A 15,235-nucleotide genomic window follows, 5' to 3' on the forward strand; every position below is an offset into this window, starting at 1 on the left:
GGCGGCGGCGAGGTGACAGCGATTTGTGGAGTCTCTTGCCGGAGGAGGTTGTTTGCCTCCCAAGAAGAAGTTCAAACGCTCGAGAGCGCCTAGAGCTACAGCTCATGGTGATTTCCGACAGGGAGCTGGCGGAAAGTTGTCGCTCCATCACAAGGAGTGTCGAGGGACAGGGAGGGAATCGGCTGGTGGGGCGTACTAAAAAAACATGATATAAAAGAAGAGGCGATCAAAAAAAAAAAAAAAGGTTAGGCGGACCTACATCGCCCTACTTAATCCCCAATGAGGGCTGGACCCGGGAGAGCAGAATAGATAGTAAATCAAATGACAGAGGAGGGGGTAAGGAGATCATAACTGCGTGATGAAAATTAAACAAAAAAAAACGGAGAAAATGAAAAACTGAGGAGCTAGAAAAACGCGTGCGAACCGCGACGGAAGAACAGAGTTTGGGGGGGAAGGGGAGGGCAGAGGAGAGAGGGAAATGAGAGGGGGAGGGAAAAGGGAAAGGGGAGGGGAGAGGGGAAGTGGAGAGTGCGCATGCGCAGTAAGGGTGGTGACGCCGCACACCACCACCACCACCACCGGATTGAACTCCGCTATAAGATGCTTCACATCTAAAATATAAGCATAACAACTATAACTGCGACTGTAACGTACGAGCAGTGCGCCTGCGGGTGCCACTCGGGCGTGTATTTATCTAGAAAAGCTTTCCTGAATGAAGCTTAGTTGCGAATAACGCCTGTCCCATGCATCTGTGTTCCTTCTTTGTCATCTTCGGATTACCGCTGTCCGGTATTGGAGAATATAAGCACTACATATCAGCTTACCGCATCTGGTGTTGGTAACACCCGTGTTGCTCTTGCCGTCGTTACGCAGCTGTAAACAACTGGTTATAGAATAAATATGCGACTCCTCAACAGATGAGCGTGCGTATACCACTTCCATATTTCTCTAGCGTCATTCCGTAATGTTTCGCTCAATATGAAAAATTACGCCACAGTCACCACCTCGCGCATGCTTCGAATAACATCGATTCCCACGGTACGTGGGATCTGCCGAATTTTTTTCCCACAAGTGGAGGCCCTCGGTGGTTTAGAAATACGTGGACATAGGCCAGCCAACTTACGTGGCGCAGAAAAAACTACAGTGTACCTGTTAGCCACGTTCTTAAGGTTGTGCGCTACCTCATGAACCTAAGGTACCACCATAGGTCTTTTGACCATGGGCTGCCTGCTTTTCTTTGTGCCCTTCAACTTTTGAAGGGGGGTTTCGGAAACGGATACAACGACAGAGTTAGGATAGCCAGCTGAATGCAGCCGCCTAACCTGATCCATGTAACTATCCTGCATACTGTGAGGACAAGATTTCACCAGCGCTCCCTCGAGACACATGGGCGCAATGGTCCTTTTAACAAGTTTAGAATGGGCCGCATCAAAAGGTAACAGCTCTTTGCGCGAACGTGGACGATAGGCACAGCACCCGTGTCGCTCCGAGAAAGTGATGCTCAAGTCTAAAAATTGCAATCTATTGAACGAAAGGCCGTTAGCATGTTGTATGAAAAGTGCTAGAATATCATCCACTGAGCTAGTGGTCGTCAGCAAAGGATTATTGTTTAAAATAACTAAAAAATCGTCCACATACCGAACGACCTTCAGCACCTTTGCATCGTCAAGTACTTGAGCTAATTCTGTGTCAAAGGAAGCTAAAAACATATTGCACGACACTGGAGCGACACAAGAGCCAATGCAAATTCCTTTTCGCTGAACATAAAGAAGGCCATCATGTACTGCAAAAGTCGAGGTGAGACAAAATTCTAATAAACGTCATGAAGTTATCTACAGCTATGCCTGCGGCCCTCTCAAACGCTAGAACTCCGTTCGCTTCAATACAGGTTCTAACAATTACAAATAGCTCAGAGTGCAGCGCAGAATAGAATAGGTCTTCTACATCGACTGAGAAACCATACGTACCACCCTGGAAGCGCTGCAAAGTCTGCGTGACGTCATTCGAGTTCTTAACTGTGAACGGATCTCTGATCTCTACCGTGCTAAGATGCTTGAGCAGAAATGTTCTTACGTGCAGCTGCCACGAGTCGCGTTCACTCACGATGCACCTGAAGGGCATGTCCACCTTGTGTGTTTTAACACTGAAGAACACATATAGAGTAGCTTGCTTGGAAGCGCTAATGGCCTTAGACAGTTTTGAAATTTCGAGATCCTTGCGAAGCAGAATAGCCTTGGCATTTACCTTGCTTGCTTGCGACTTCGCTGGCACAAAGCTCTTGTGCAGTGCCCGTGTAGCTTTTTCATCGAAACTTTTGGCTGTCAGTACCACAAATCTACCTTCCTTGTCGGCTTGCATGAGCTGTAGGTTGTTCTTCCGAAAGTACGGGACAACTTCTTTGGTAGGATCCTTAGGATGAAGATTCGTTCGCCGAACGTTCTTCAACAGGCTGTCCACCCCATCCAGAAGGCACCTTTCTCCTTCTTCTCCTGGAGCACAATTGGCTATCCTTCTATTGGTGGCCAGTAGCTCGTGAGCCCGAAAGGTCGGTGGTACCGAAAACTTTGGACCTTTCTTCAGCAGGCCTGCGATTCCTTCAGGTAGCTAAACGTCCTCTAGCAAACGAAGCTCGGCAGGTTTGGTGATTCCCTCCTAGGTTTCTTCGGCAAAAAGTTTAGTGTGCGTCGTCTGGGCAATTACTCGATGATAAGTTTTTAACTTGCGATGAGCAAACCATCCTGTGTCCACCTCGAAGCACTTTGGTCGTAGAAAGTCTTGTAGAAACCGAATTTGCCTCCACATTTCAGATTTCCAGATTCGGCATACCCTCTTCACACGGCCCATTGAGGGCTTGACTGGTCCAAACAATGCCTGCACTTCAAGAGGTACTAGGCCATTGTTGAAGCGGAAAGCCAAATATCTTGCGTGACACGTAGCAGAGGCGATATGTACGACAAGTAGTAGCGGCTCCGTGTTAGAAAGAGGGGAACACAAAGCAGGGCCCACTATAGAAGAAATGTAACTTAGAAGTATGTGCTTGTTGCTGGGCTAGTTGGTTCATCGTAATGAGGGAAAAAAACGCCAGGCCTGCGCTGAAACCGCAGCACAGTTACAGCGAAAGCTGGAAGAGCGGCGTTTCTAGAGCCCGTTAAGCTCTCTTGGGGCTACAATACAAGTACACTAGAAAGGTACCCGTTACGCCAAAAATCACAATTTTGGTGAAGTTCGGAAGCACCTACTAAGCCATTATTCGTCATTCTGCGGAGAAGCGAGGCACCAGCTACACGTCTGTAAGGCATTATGTGCACTTTGTTGACGCGACGACTGATGACGATGAAGAATTATGGCTCAGCCCTTTGTAATGGGTTGGAATCTTGAAACGGCCCACCAGTTATGTAATTCGCATTGGGTGACGTCCGGTCGCTATTTCCCTCTCCCGTCATGCTGTATAACATACGTTGACGTGGGAAAGAGACAGGGGGGGGCGAAGAACTTTACTGAGACCCCGAGGAAATGGATCACGCGCTTATGGGCTTTCTTGGCAACCAATACAAGTGCACTTGCGAGGAAGCCACTACGCTATAAATCATTGTAATTTACTGAGACCCCGAGGAAGTGGATCATGCGCTTATGGGCTTCCTTGGCAACCAATACAAGTGCACTTGCGAGGAAGCCACTATGCTATAAATCACTGTAATTTTTGAGAAGTAGGGCAGCAGGCACTGTGCCATTTTTCGTGATTCTACGGATAGCGTTGGTACCTGCTAAACGCAAACGAATCATGCGCACTTTGTTGATGCTGTGCCTGATGACGATGAAGTATTATGGCAGAGCCCTATGTAATGGGTTGGAAGCATTCAACAACCTACTCGTTGCGCAATTCGCATTGTGTGACGCCTGGTTACAGAATTCGCGTTGTGTGACGCTTGGTGCTTATTTTACTCTTCTACCACGCTATATTCTATATGCTAATGTGGTTCCTTCCCGACATGAAGCTTGTATAGGACCTCTTTGCAAAGCAGTTTCAAGCACCGGCATGGCTCAGAGGTTGAATACTGGGCTCCCACGCAGAGGGCCTAGGTTCGAACCTCGTTCCATCCTGGAATTTTTTTCTTGTTTCGTTTTTTTTCTTATTTCGAGCGATACTGGTTACGGACACCGGCGGCGGCGGCGGCGGCGGCAGACAACTACGGCGCCAAAAACGGCCGGTGAAATGATCTCATAACAGCTTTCGCTGTAAAACTAGACGCCTAAAACACCGAAAGAAGGAAGAAGAAGCACAGGGAAAGAGCGTCACTCGCAACTGGTTTATTCTCAGAAGAAACGCAGAATATATATGTGCCGCGCCACACATGCGCACACCGCACTGCGTCAGCTAGTCACTACACATAAAAAAATACACGACGTCAATAAAAAATTCGGCAGATCCCACGTACCGTGGGAGTCGATGTTATGCGAAGCATGCGGCGGGTAGGTGACTGGCGTAACTTTTTTTAGTGAGCGACACGTTACAAAACTATACTAAAGATTTGTATAAATTTCATACGCACACATATATATGCTCAAGAGCCGCATATGTGTTATATAACCAGTTGTTTACGGTTGGGTAACGCTGCCAATGGCAACGTGGGTATTACCAACACCAGAAGCGTTAAGGTGATATGTAGTGCTTATATGTGTCCCGAGAACGCACGCACGCTTCACGAACCCGTGTGCATGTGTGCAAGAAGTTTTGACAGTTCTTGAACAAGGGCGTCATCACCGTGATCAGTGAGCACCAGCAGCTGGTCATGACTTGTTATAGTATCCGGTCGTGATCGTGGTGACGAGGGCAGGCCCGAGGCATGATGGCAGTTTGGCGTCCGAGCCATGGGGCGTCGCTACCGTCGAAACGATTGCAGCGAACCTGGTACGGGCGGGGATTGAAGGCCTCAGTAAGCCTAATTAAAATAAAATAACGCGGCCACGGTAGTACACAGTAGTAAATAAAAACGTGCTTCTGCATTAAACTATAACCAGCCACGAGTATTACAAGGCAAAGTTTTAAAGAAGTTTTGTAAACATGACTGTGCGTGGCTCCGCTAGGTACCGCCGCCATCACGCCTGCGCAGCGCACAAGCAGACGTCGCGCAAGCAAGCACGAGAGCGCATAGAAACGCAAACTTTACCACCGCAGCGAGGAGCAGCGATGTCGCACCTTTATTGCGGCGTGAAGTGGTGCGATTCCTCGGGGAATGAAGGCGAACACTTCTTCAGAATCCCTGCTGACCACAGGTATTTATACTTTCACTATTATATATTTCCCAAGATGTTCGCAAAGTTTTGATTTGACTGTCGTTGACCGTTATGATTTGAAACTGCTGAATGAACAGCGAGTTTTCCTTGCTGCCATTCGTTGCTGCAGCTATCTGTTTGAGAAATGGTTACGATAATAAGTTAAAATTAGTGGGCGGGCTGCAGTTTGTGGCTCGACGCGCGTCACCTCTCAAAAGCGGAGCTGTTCGCTAGTTATGGTTGCTCACGTTAGTATATATGTGCGTGCCTCACTGCCTGACGTTACCTCTACTATCTCATGAAATCTAACCAATTCGGATTACCGTGTCATGCAACCGTGTCTTCAGGGTGTTTTGTTACGTGTTACTTTAACTTATGCGTGCTAGTAATATTAACGGAGTGGGATAGTTGTTGTGCTCGCTGCAGCTGTTTTTTTAAGCGCTTTAATGCGTGCGTATACATCATGTCCGTGTAGTTTATGGGTGGTGCTCGCAGCCGACGAAAGTATCGCTCGCAAAGTTATTGCGGAGGCCCCAGTAGCGAACTCGGGACACTGCCCTCAGATTCGAATGTGTGCTGCGGTGTTGCACAAGTGAAAACACCGCGTTCCTCATCTGTGTGTCTGTTTACACACCGACCGCCTGCTCGGATTTTTGTCGCCGTAAATTGTCCGCATTCCTTCCCTTCGGCGTACCTTGCCGCGCTGCTCGACGGGGGACCTTGAACCAAGCGTGATACCCACCTGCCCCTTTTCGCCTCTCGGGAAGCTACCGGAAACAGTTTCGCTTATCTCTTCATTACTCCCTCGTGATGCTTCCAACGGGCGAAGGCATGGCCAAGCTCGGTTTTGGATGTTCATGAAACAGGCCGCGCTTATCGCGCGGGGCCACTTTTTTTTTCCCTCTCTAATCTGGACCCATCCCCACCGCCACCCTTTCACTTTTCTGTATTTTTTTTCAATGCGCTGTTTGCGCTTAGCGTTTACACACCATAATTCCTTATAAGCTTTCAATATCGTTTCGACTCGCAAAAGCAGTGGAAAAACAAGAACTCGATCGAGTTGTGTTTCATATATCAAGTTTTAATTCAGAGAATATTGTCGGGATATATGTAATTATCTGTAATTATAATTTAGTGGAGATTAAAAGCAAGCACATTTATTAAGCTTAGTGCCATGCCTTTAAAAGCTTGCAAGTGTATTTACTCTACCAGCTGTTTTTTCACCGTAGCGTGACTAAGTTCGAGTACTTTAATTGCAGACAACCAGTTTACTGCAAGCGAGTTGCCGTCCCTGCTGCTGAGACTGCCCCCCCTAGTGTGGAAGGTAGGTGTACCGAACAAGGATCTGTTTCACCTTTCTGCTTGGAATGAAAGGGTACAGAATATTTGGTTGGTGGTGCCACTGTAATACTGCACGAATAGCTTGCAAAAAATAAAACAAAGAGCGGTACTATTTTGTATTCTACACCTGCACACTCGAGCAGATGTTCTCTGAAATTAGAACAGTAGGTAGAAATGCCACAGCTGTTTTTCAATTACCAGTGCTATGAGAACAATTGCTGTACGTAAACCTTAAATGCAGGAAATGTACTCTAGGGGAAAAAAAATGTTGTTTGCTTGCACTCATAGAGTATCATTTTGCATGCTTTCCAGTAAGAATGTCTGAGTGCACTGTTTGCATGGTATGGATGAACTGATAGCATGCTGCACAAACGCAAAATGAAGAAACAGGGAGATAGAGCAGCGAAAATGGCTTTTGGCATCTCACAGTATAAATAGTTTGTACTCTGTCCTGTTTCCGTCCTTACTCCTCTAGTGTTTGTGGAGCTCGGTATGAGTTCACAACAAACCAACCTCCCTGCAAGAAAACTTTGTTGCGTGGTATTGATATCTTTTCTTTTTCTACATCAGTGCATAGACTCAGTGCTTTCTTTGTTGAGCTCATTCCATAGAGATGAAAACACTGAGTAGTTTTCCTCAGGCACATGTGAAAATTGCTCCATAAGTCTGTTGCTCAGTATTCACACGTGCAATGCAAAGTGAGGGTATTAAAATACCTGCTTGCCAGCCTTTTATAGCATATTTATTTCTTTTTCAACAGCCGCTTCGCCAAGCACAACCACAAGAAGGCCCACACCACCGTCACAGGTTTCACCAAGTGATGGTAAGTGCAAAAAGTGAGAGAGAGAATTATTGCAAAGTACACATCCTGCATCTGCATAAGGAAGCATGGACCAGTGGTCTTGATGTTTTCCTAGTAGATATGGACACCTAAGCCTGTGTAATATTGTCACAACCTATAATGTTGACAAAACCATAGATATAGTTCAGGGCCTGCAACCCGTGATTTAGTTCACGCAATTATTTATATTTCAAATATAAGGTGGATGCAGTTGGACCTACATAGTTCACACTGAAAATTGTGCTGTCCGATTTGTTGTGATGAGCGTAGCTCTGCGAGATAGGCCAGCGGAATATGATGCACAATCAAGGTGTGCATTCATGTAAATGTGGCTTATGCAGCCCAGATAGCTATTTATGAGATGAATAATTCAAAATCCTCCACTTTGTAAATGTCATTGCCTCTGTTCAGCATTTCATGAAATGTTCATTTTTGCAATGTTTTGTGATATTTCCTTAATCATGGATGATTCTTTTGAAGATAAAATGCTTGGAATGTATAAATCAATTATGATTCCTGTCTCAGTCGCAGAATACACATTGCTTCCAATGAAAAATGGCATGGCAGCACATAGTGGTCCGTATATTAGTAGCCCTGTGATTGCGCCCTGATAGCTTAATCGTGATTTTTTTTTCTCTACAAGACTGATGAAAGCCTATACCTTCGCATTCTTCCATGTCTTTTTTTTTCAGCTGAGCCTAGTCCGAGCGGCCTCCAATTTTCCAAGGAGGGCAGCAGCGCGGAGCAGATGCAAGAAACGCCAAAAAAGTGGGCGAAGAAAACGCAGCTCTGTGCACACCCTTCGCACCAAAAAGAAGCTGCTAACACTTCACTCACGAAGTGAAAGGTACCGCAAGGCAGTCGGTCAGATGAAAAAAAGGGATGAGGCGAGGCGAGTAACGCAGCAGGAGGTTTTAAACAAGCCTGAACCGGATTTGTCAAAGGACCTTTTTTGAACTGCTTAAAGCACGAATCAGGCTTGGTACATTCCCCCCAAAAAAAAAACATTGGTCCAAATGGATGAAACAATTCACTCTCAATTCACGCTTCCTCAGAGAAATGCTTCACTTGCCACATGTGCGGACACTCAGGTGCTGGCTGGCAGACATCCCAATGACACCTGGTATCATTCCAGGTGCCATGGATGCAATAGAATCAATCATTAAATCTTGGCCTCTGCAAGACAAAGCATGCTGTCTTTTATTCGTATAAATAGCCTTGAAAAGACATTTGATGTACGATCAATCAAAAGATATAGTAATTGGCTACACATATGATGGAAACACAAGGACTTCTCGTGTGGCAAATGCAGCCATTCTAATGGCTGTGTCTGGCATATCGAGAATTTGGATGCAGCCAGTAGCCTTTGCAGTGTCCCGCAATGCAACGTCAGCTCTTGCAATGCACAAGCTGCTATTAGATGTAATTATGCAGCTTGAAAAAAAAAAGGTCTTTTGGTAAAAGTGGTCATCTATGATCAAGGGTCAAACAATGTCAGCCTGTCAAGAATGCTGATCCATTCTCTTCATGAACCATGTTTTACTGTCAACAACTGCAAACTATACTTCATGTTTGACATCCCACACCTGATAAAATGCACGCGGAATAATTTGAGAAAACACAAGCTCACGATTGGCTCCGAGGTTGTTGACTGGGCGTACATTGAAACCTTTTACAAAAATACTCGCAAATCACGCCTCTAACACACCAACTGAACATCTAAAAAAGAAAGATTGCTAAGGAAGCTCAAAGAGCAACATATCTACAAGATGCCCTTTGCTGACACACGGCCGCTGGATAAAAAGTGCGCTTTTTCATCCAGCGGCCGTGGCTGACATAAGAGTGAAGTATGCCACACAAGTATTCAGTGAATCTGTCTCTGTGGCACTCCCCACTCTCATTGCCATTCAAGAGCTTCCTCTTGATGCTAAATTTACAGCTCTGTTCACAGAAAGAATGGATAAGATTTTTGACAGCCAGAACAGTTCGACCCCAAAAAATCAGGATGATAAGATTGCGGTATGCAATGATTGATGGGTCGGAACACCGTGCTTCCCTTGAGTCATGCATCAGTTGGATTGCCCAATGGCACTTGGTAGTCCTCGGGACAAGCAGCCGCGCACTGTTAAAGGTTGGCAGATTAGAATCAAAGCCTTGTTGTTGCTGTGGACTGGTTTAAAGAGGACTTTGATTTCACTCATCTTTTCACACGTTGATTGCAGCAAGATCACCTAGAAAACCTTTTTGGAATCATTTGTCAAAAACATGGCTGCAATGAGACACCAAATGTGTACCAATTCGTGGCGGCTCTAAAACATATTTGGATTGGCAAGCTCTTCAAGCTTCTCAAGGAAACTGTGAGGTGACAACAATTTCTTTCCTCAACAACTTGGAGAGTGCATCTGCATTGTTGTCAACTATAGCAGCACACCAACCACAAGCCACAGCACGCAGCAGGCCTCTGATTCATCTGATGTGCAGGCATCTTCACAAGATGCGACCGACATGGTGTATGAAAATGTTGTGTACCATGTCGCTGGTACTCTTGTGAACAGCTTTCTTGAACTGAGGACTAGTGAGTGCATATGTGAGAGAACACTCCTTGAAGTGGATGGAGGCTCTCTCCATGGACGACACCAATTCTTTGCACTACTCAAGGAAAGTGGTGTACCCGAGAAACTCCTCGGTTCCATTGCCAGTAACCTCTGAATCATGTCTGAATTACATAAGGAATTAGATTCGGCCTTCAGACATGAAATCAACTATTGTGCACATTTTTCCAATGTGTGCAAAAATCTGGTGGAAAGGATGCCAATCCGGCAAGCTATTTCTGTTCAGTTGGCTGCCACTGAGAAATTTCTTAATATTCTGCCGCACAAGGCTACATTGGCACATTACATTTGTAAACAACACACACGAGAAACAAAGTCAAGGCACAGTGCTTCTGCCAGCAATAACGTAAAGTAGCAGGCTAAATTTATCCTGTGCCTTTCTAGAACATGATTATGTAAATTGGATTTCCAGTGCAGCCTTCTGCACCCATTTCTATCCATTTTTTAGATGTGTTGCACTATTTCTTTTTTTATGTGTATATGTACGTATTTTTATGTATATATGTATATTTTATGTAGGTATATATTTATATATGTGTATTTATAATTCTGCTGTGGTTGTATGTAATGCATTGACTACTTTTGCTCCTGCTGCGTTACTTTTGTATTATACAAGTTTAACCGACTAACTTTTTTTTGAAGCCTTGTGTGCCCCTATCAGCATGAGTATTACAACCAGAGGTTCTGGATTGCTTTAGTATTGGGAAATGCCAACACTTCCCAAAATGCACTGGAAAACCCTGCTCGTTCTGCTTTCTTTCTGTTTGCTTGACATGGTTTGGAAGGCAATCAAACATCCAGCCTCCCAAAAAATGCCAAAATTTATATAATACTGACGACTCGTTTTACACTGAAGCAGTCTTTACAAACAGTAACAGTGTGATTAATTCACAATGAACGTTGCAAAAATAGGTTGATTAATAAAAAATGTGGAGGTTTTATGTCCAAAAACCATGATACGAATATGAGGCATGCAGTAGTGGAGCACTTCAGATATTTTGAGCACCTGGCGTTTTTTTTAACGTGCACCTAAATCTAGGCAGATGGGCCTCAAGCGTATTGCATCCATTGATATGCAGCCGGGATTCAATCCCACTACGTTCGGGCCAGCAGTTGAGCACCGTAACCACTAGACCACTGTGACGGGCCACGAAGGTTGAAGCATGCATGAATTCAGGTGCTCGCCAAGTCCAAAAGATTTTCAGCACCCAGGGGCTCTGTCACTTTTCAATTACAAACCTCTGGTCATGACTGTTGTGCCACTGCAAAGAACTGATGATGTCAGCTATTCACAGGAATAAAAGATACATTGATGAAGTGCTCAGCTCTGTGAGGATTCCAGAGGGGTTTGTGCAGAAGCTGCGACTCGGTTGACATGCATGTTAGTTTGAAATAGAAGCATGCATCCATACTCACTGAAACTATTCACAACGTACTGTTTGTGTAGAGCAACTGTGTTTCTTGTTTAACTAAACTCTGCAAACTCCGACATTCCACTTCCTGAACCAACGAATGACAAGCGATGCAGTTCTAGTTAATGACACATTATGATGAAACTGTGCAGCGTTCCCCATCTGCAATTTAAGTACTGCTCAGAAAATCTTCTGACATTGTGATGGATCCAACATGATACCTGGTAGAAAAATAATAGGGAAGCTGCGTTCAACTTTGCACTTTACTCTACTTATTTCTTTGATAAGATGCTTATCTTCGTGTATATTTCATGTTACCTTGAGTATTTCGCACCACTTCCAACTTGACTAATGACCTGTGATCATTCCTGTTGTTCACCAGTCACAACCACAATGTTTCCACAAATTTCAAAGGTCACCTCTGCAACTGAGTCTAGACCATTCGTCGTTGTGTTTTTCTCCCTTTATTACTTGAAAATTAAAGCATCGCGTGTCTTGTTCACATCACGTGAGCTTGCCTGCAACACATTTACCTGGAGGAAAACATGATCAGGGATAGCCTGAGCCAAACGGTAAATTTGTCTCACTGCTTTTACAAAATAATATGCTGTAGCACTGCAGCATATTATGACATTGATCTACTTATGCTCCATGGGTTCGTCTACATGAGCCAAAGGCTATGACTGTTAGGTGCACTTTCTGTGTACATATATGCAAAAGTATGTGTGTGTGTGTATGTGCAAAAGGGAGTGACACAACGCAGGGCAATAAAAAAAAGTACAGGAAAGGGTGTTTTTCCTATACCCCTTGTTTTCTTCGGCTTGCGTTGCGTCATATCTTTTGCACAGTATGCACCAACCATTCGAACAACTTGTTTTGTTATGATATATTTCAATGCGCGGGATTGTTTCGCTTCATGCTGCTAGTCATAATCTGTACAACTCGTATGTGTACACTTATTTACGCTGATGTAGCACTTTATATGCTTACCCTGCTTATGTGATTGTATTATGCTGTATTATGCGTTTTCGTATCCTATTTATATTGTACGCGTGCTCGATGTACGCATTCCTGTATTCAGGTTTTACACAGCAGTATTTCAATCTTTTTCGTTTTCTTTTGTTATTGTTACCGATATTATAGCCCAAATATTGCCTAAACGTGCAGCAATTTACGTTTCCTTCAATAAAATGTCATGTGAAGAAAGTTATATGCGCTTTTTGCTTCTCGAGCGAGCGCCGAAAGCGGCTGCTATGCAGCTGCGACGGCGCCGCTCGCCACCATTCGCCATGCTACCACAGAGGCTACAACGAAGCAGAAAAACGACTACACACATTACGTACGTACATCGGCAATAAAGAGAGAAGACAGTGCAGTAGCAATTAGTGCGCAAACGCTCGAACCGACGTCGCGGCCGCGGGGCCGGCGGCACCACGAGAGAGGAAGCGACCGCGAACGGGCGCGGCCATATTGGATTTTTTCCTTTCGGATTGGCTCGCCTCCAGCAGAAATCCAAAATCCAGTCAATCCCCGCCGCTCCCAGGAACCGCCACCGTCGCCGGAAGCGGAAAAACGTCCCCATTGGCCCTATGGGTGTGTCACTCCACTGACGAGGGGTCCATGTGTAGTGAAGTATGTGGTATAGTAGAGCTGTTGGAATTCGTGGATGCCTCGGTCATCTCGTCGACAAATTGTCTGTCGACAGAGCCGGCGGCATGTTGGAACCTGAAGCCACCCTTCGCGTTGGTGAGGTGGAGGCCGTCGAGGCTGGTAGGTCTGGATAGTGCTACGCAGACCAACATCAGTAGCTGGTGTTTGTCGTATTCGTAGGCTACCTGGGCGTATGTGGCCTACGTAGCCTAATCCACAAAGCGGCTGTCAATCAATCTGGCATCATCCTCGGTCGGCATGAGGCCATCGCCCAGCTTCGTAAGAAATGAAGAGGAGACTGCGTCGTTCTGGCGGACGAAAGGCACTTACGGTGCGGTGATGTGATATCATATGTAACTTTCGTTAATGTATTCCTCTGGGTTCGAGGAATCCTTCAATATATCTTGCTCAATCATAGGAATACAAATGTAATCTTTATAAGACTGCTCTAAAAGCGGAGTCAACACTGGAACTACAGACGTTAATCTGATATTACGCCTGCATCGTAGGAGTACAGATCGTAGGAGTATCATGTAGTGTTGATTGCGTTTTTTTAAGATTAGACAGCCAGCACCACAACCACAATTGACGTTGCACCGATATAACGCCTGCATATGCTGTTTTTCCAAACCAGTTTATAGGCCTGGCGTGGCTCAGTGGTAGAATATCTGATTGCCACGCAGAATGCTTGGGTTCGATTCCGGCTGGGATCCTAATTTTCATTCTTTCCATTCGTTGAGTCAACGCTGCCGATGTTGGTTTTCCTTAACAATCTAGCATTTAAGTAACAATGTCTCTCCTCGCTGTTCCTGGGTAGATATAAACTGTCAATCACCTGTGGCGCATACCCGTACCCCGCGGCCCGTGGTAAACGGGTATGTGCCACACGTGTCTAGTGGAAAGGGTTTGACGACGTACGCGACAGGATTTTATTGTTATTCATGTCCTGAACCGGCAATCATATTCGTCAAATACTCTTACACTCCCATGCAAATTTTGGTCTAAACCAAGTTAAGGAGGCGATCATGAGAGCACCCAGACGTAGGCGGCTAGATAGATAGATAGATAGATACGTAGATAGAAACGCTCAAAGTGCCAGAGGTTCGCTAAGAAATGCTTCGCATTTAAAAGGCATATGTAATCAAGCAACGACGAGCGAAATTCGAACTCAGACACGCGCAAAACCACTGATCTGTCCCTACACACAAGTCGCCTTTCTTCTTTGTCCAAAAAGCTTCCATTAATTCCCGGGCCAGAGCCAGAGGTTTTCAAGCGTTTCCGTTCTTGCCAAAAGCTCAGATGCTCTGGCCCGGGTATTAATGGAAGCTTTTTGGATAAAGAAGAAAGGCGACTTGTGTGTAAGCGACACATCATGGTTTTGCGCATGTGTGAGTTCGAATTTTGCTCGTCATTGCTTGATTACATATGCCTTTTTATTGACCTCGTGTTTTTTTTTTATGTGTAGTGACTAGCTGATGCAGTGCGGTGTGCGCATGTGTGGCGCGGCACATATATTTTCTGCGTTTCTTCTGAGAATAAACCAGTTGCGAGTGACGTTCTTTCCCTGTGCGTCTTCGTCCTTCTTTCGGTGTTTTAGGCGTCTAGTTTTTTCCCTCATTAAGAACGTCTCTGCACGGTGTAAAACTCTACTAGGACACCTACTGGAAGTACAGATGCTACTTAGCCACAACGCAAGCAATCACAATTTTGCCATGTAGCGAAGTACTCCACTACGCGTCTCTTATGCAATACGCGCGCCGATGGAGCTGCTTTGTTCGTGCTGTTCCTGGTGAGATTGTGAATTATGGCTGAACCCACTTTGTAACGACGGAATGCTCTTCAACCGGCCACTCATTGCGCAGTTTACATGTTCTGACGTCTAATGCGATTCTGTGCTTCTACCACACCATGTTACTTAGAACTGTTAACGTGACGCTCCGTCTTATATACAACAGTATAGAGTTTATTTCTGAAGAAGTTTCACGTAGTTGCGCGGGTTGTGCGTGTATGAATTATTTATTGCTGTAAGATAGTTTTAGGGGCGTAGCTCCTCTTAGTCTAACCTTGTCACGTCTCCGTTGTCCGGCGTAAACGGATCTCCGTAT

The sequence above is a fragment of the Rhipicephalus sanguineus genome, chromosome 6 (genome assembly GCF_013339695.2).
Source record: "Rhipicephalus sanguineus isolate Rsan-2018 chromosome 6, BIME_Rsan_1.4, whole genome shotgun sequence".
NCBI lineage: Eukaryota > Metazoa > Arthropoda > Arachnida > Ixodida > Ixodidae > Rhipicephalus > Rhipicephalus sanguineus.